The sequence below is a fragment of the Vicugna pacos genome, chromosome 18, assembly GCF_048564905.1.
Source record: "Vicugna pacos chromosome 18, VicPac4, whole genome shotgun sequence".
Classification (NCBI taxonomy): domain Eukaryota; kingdom Metazoa; phylum Chordata; class Mammalia; order Artiodactyla; family Camelidae; genus Vicugna; species Vicugna pacos.
In genome coordinates this window covers 25,273,853-25,278,186 of record NC_133004.1, presented here as the reverse complement: position 1 = coordinate 25,278,186, position 4,334 = coordinate 25,273,853, and positions in this window count along the sequence as shown.

Genomic DNA, 4,334 nt, shown 5'->3' with positions numbered 1-4,334 from the left:
CTGAACCCCAAGGAAGCGGGACTGTTCTCCCTCAAAGAACCACCGCAGCTTCCGTTGTGATTTACGTGACAAAGGGGAGCCTCGCTGAACTGCGTAGAGCTAATCTTCCACAGCGACATCTTGTGGCCGCAAGAAACAACAGCCGTGCTGGGCGGAGGAGGCTCCAGGATTCTGCTCCTTGTTGAGTCGGCCTGATTCCATTTAGACGGTAAGCCTTCTAAGGTTTAGGGTCACGGAGGACCATTCCTAAGTGGAGTTCTTGATGTCTCACTGATAAAGATGTTCAGGTGTTTGACTGCAAATACAAAGGAGACGTGAACGTATTTGCCCTCTGAGACTGAGGAACAGAGAGAATCAGGGTGCTCGCTATAGGGGTGGTGAAGGGGACGCTTTGGGAGAGGACAACTTTGCATTGCCCATCAAGCCTCACCACACCCAAGGACTAGGTGGACCCGGACAAACCCAGAACTCCCATAACTGCTCCACAACCTTTTCAAGCCAGGTTTCTCTCAAGTAATGCCAAACTGGATTGACTCGGGATTTTTAAATGTTTGTTATACAGCGTGCCAAAACACACTTCCAAGGCAAGGTGCATTCTTCCTCGAATAGCAGCCGAACATGGTAGGCAAGTCACGACTAAAATGAGCCTGTTTCATACCGTGGAGCCTTCTTAACAAACTGCCTCTCTTTAAGTGACATTCCTGTTTGAGACAATTTGCCGAAGAAAGATAAAAATCCCCAAATTACAAAGTCTGCCAGGTTACAACTTCTCCTAGAGGAATCCCAAGGTCCCCTGCCTACTCTTTGTTGTGGGTCCAGCAGAGGTGGGGCTGGACGGAGGAAAGATGGAGGGAAGTGTCTTCCTCCTGGCAAGGGACGGGACTGGCTGAAGGAGGACCGCAGTGTGGAGGTTATGCCGTGTCATCAAAGGGAAGAGGAAGGTAGGGCCCTGGTCTTTGTAGGTAAAGGGTTCGGTTGGCCACAAAACAACAAGAACAGTTGCCGTCTCTGTACATAAGAAAGAGGAGGGGAAAGAAAGGAAAGGAAGGGAAGGAGGAGGAGATATTAGAGTTGAAAGGATTAAAATAGCAGATTGGGCAAAATCCATCTGATGGCTTCAGTGTCTGTGAGCCATTGGTGACATGTGGCTTCAATTTCCTTTGAAATCCAGATGTGTTTCAAGAGAAGACAGAACAAGGGCAGAAGGAAGGGGAGACTGGGCTTCATAGTTTCCCTCAAAACAGAGTTTTGGGTCTTTTTGGTTGCCTCCTCTGGGTTCCCAGTCCCTGGGGGAGTCAATCGACTATACACGGCAAGACCATTCTCTGGAGAGAAAGGGTTTGTAGGCACTGGAACATGGACCTTAGGGTCTCTAATGTGAACAGAGATTGTAACTGACCGACTTCCGCATTTTAATGTGCTCTAAACCCAGGCCATCTGGCAACTAAATAAGGAAACCAGCTCACTGTACAGCGTGTCAATGTTATTACAAACTGCATAAGGCTCTGAGCATCTTTCTGAAACACAGCAGCAACTGTGGCTTCCTTTGCCGATGGAGGTCCTGCTGCTGGCTGGAAGAATGCTCGCTTTGTTTCTGACGTCCCAGAGCTCACTCTTTCCAGGAGTCGGATGGAGTCAGTGCCTTTAGTAGGATCTGCCTCACCTCTCTGACCTCACCTCCCCTGCGTTCACTCCACTTCAGACACCCGGGTCCCTTCACAGCCTCCTGACCATGGCAGACAAGCTCCCACCTCAGGGCCTCCGAACTTGCTGTTTCCTCTGCGTAAAGTTCTCCTTCTCCAGACACATGCTTGCTCCTCCTCAAGTCTCACCTTGAACATCACCTTCCCTGACAGCCCTACCGAAAGTTCTAAACTGCCCGTCTCTCCCTAACTCCATCATCTACCTTATCAGAGTTTCCTCATAAGCACTTATTCTTATCTAATATAGTATGTAATTCACTGGTGTGATGTACGTCTGTGTATCTGTAACTCCCAGCTGAATGAATGCCCCATGAGGACAGGCATTTGGTTGCTTCTGTTCACTGCTCAACCCCCAGTGCTGAGGACAGAGCCTGCAACATGGGAGGCCCATAATGAACACTGGTTAAAAGACCTAATAAAGCAACAAGTGGGAATGAGCATTTAGGCCACTGTAGAAGCTGACAGTCCAGCAGAGTCTGGAGTTGGGTGGTCAGTGGAGCACTGAGGCTCTCCTTAATTCAGCTCCATTTCCATGCGAACCCCCCCAGTATACTTGTTAGATTATGCCCACAATGGTCCATGAGGACGACTCAGGCACTATGGCCAATGCCAGGACCTCCCTGGGAATGAGATACCTGCCCCTACTCTTTGTGCCAGACTTTGGCCAGAGCCACTGATGGCTCCCCCAAGGCCATTCGCCTCAACCTGGCATTCAGGTCCCTCCCCAGTCTGGTACCAATCAGCCTTTACATCCACGTCTCCAATACTTTTCCATTTTATATTTATTCACTCATTCAACAAAATGTCTCAAGTTTTATCTTCGAAATTCATCCCAAGATTGCATTCAACTCCATTATATAGTCTTTCTTGGCAGAATATTAAAAGAACACTTTGGTTGCCAGAATTCTAACTTATAACTCAATTCCTCCATCATTGTTCACCTAAAAGGAGTGTCAGGAGATTCCACAGAGTCAGGGATTCTGCTTTTCTTCTTAGAGGGCTTCTCAGCATCTAGGGCCCTTGAATTCACTAAGAATGGCTGAGTTTTCTTTGGCGGCATTTGTTAAACAACACAGGAAGCATAATCCCGGAGCCCAGGCAAAGGCAATCCCTACCATGTCACTTAACCCACAACACGCATCGGCATATCCACCATAGAAACACACGGACACACACACGTGGACATAAACACACGGACCCGTGGAATCAAACACAGACATGACACAAACATGTAGACATATATGAGGTGACATATATAAACATGTTTAACTCCTTGGTTTAAGTTCAAGTAGGCTTTCAATCCCCTGTTTAGACTGTCCCAGAAGATAAAACAGATTAACAGCTTGCTGCTTGATGGGAAAAGGCAAAGATCTTCACCCTAACGGGTGGTTCTTTTCCTTTTTCTTTTCCCAAAATTGACTGTCGTGACCAAATCAAAATTTTGCCTCGGTTTTGTGTTGAAATAACCATAGCCCAACCTATACCAGGCTATTCTGATATGCCCTGCCTTAGCTACACTGTTAAGCAGTTTACTTTACCGGGATTATATTAAGGGTAAGTATTTGCATTCGGGATGTGCTGCAGATCCAGTAGAAAATGGCTATATTTGGGGCTCCGCTTCAAGAAGCCATAGGTAATCGCAGGCAGGGAAGAATCAAAAGAGGAACATTCTGTGTTCTCCAAAAAAGGCAGTTTTAATCCATCCCCCAAATAGAGCACTTTATTTTTCAATAAAGTTGGGAGGCGAATGAACACTACTGAAAAGATGCAAATGAAGCTTTTTCTGGGTCTGATTTAGCAAGTAGATGTTACTCACTTAAAGGCAGTACCTTGCATTCAAAAAAAAAATAACCTTGATAAAAAAGAGGAACATTCTATAACCCTTTTTATTTTTTTTTTCATCCTTGAAACCAGGATAAATGTTCCAAGGATGGTTTCCCTGATAGTAAAGTCATGAGAATGATCTGATAAAGGAAGATAAATAAGGAAAACACATTTGTTTCAGGGGAGCCTGGAGTCAGCAATCTCTCTGCCCTCTTACCACTTCTAGCTTATTGTATTCTTCACCTCGTCTAGTTGTTTCTTGCTCAAAACAATCTCAAAGGGCTTTCTCTGTTAGAATCATTTTCCTTAGTTTCATAAGTCGGAGATAAAATGCACACATTTGCATGCACATACATGCACGTGCATATGCTAGCATCCATGATACTGGAAATTTTCAGGAAAGGCTTTTTTCTTTTCTTTTTTAAATGAAAAGCACAGAGGCATCACTTCCAAACTTGTTGATAAGAGGAATGTCGATCTAGTTGTGAATGAGAACTTTGTAAGGAAGGAAAGAATTATTCTCATTAAGGCCTAAAACAGTATTCTTTCCCATTGATCATCCAAACCAATTTGCTCTATGTAGAGTCGCTGTGTTAAAAAAAAAAAAAAAAGAATTAGCTGCTGATACCATTCAATACCAATTAGATGGATTTTTCCCTCCACAGAAGGTGCACTTGTAGTTTTTCTCAATCTCATAATTAAAAGAAGGTGATAAGCTATGTGCTCTGAATCAATTCACTTAGATTGCAAGGAGCAGAATGGAATGTCTGTTGTTGCAGAAATAAGCAACAAAATCTTGACTACTCA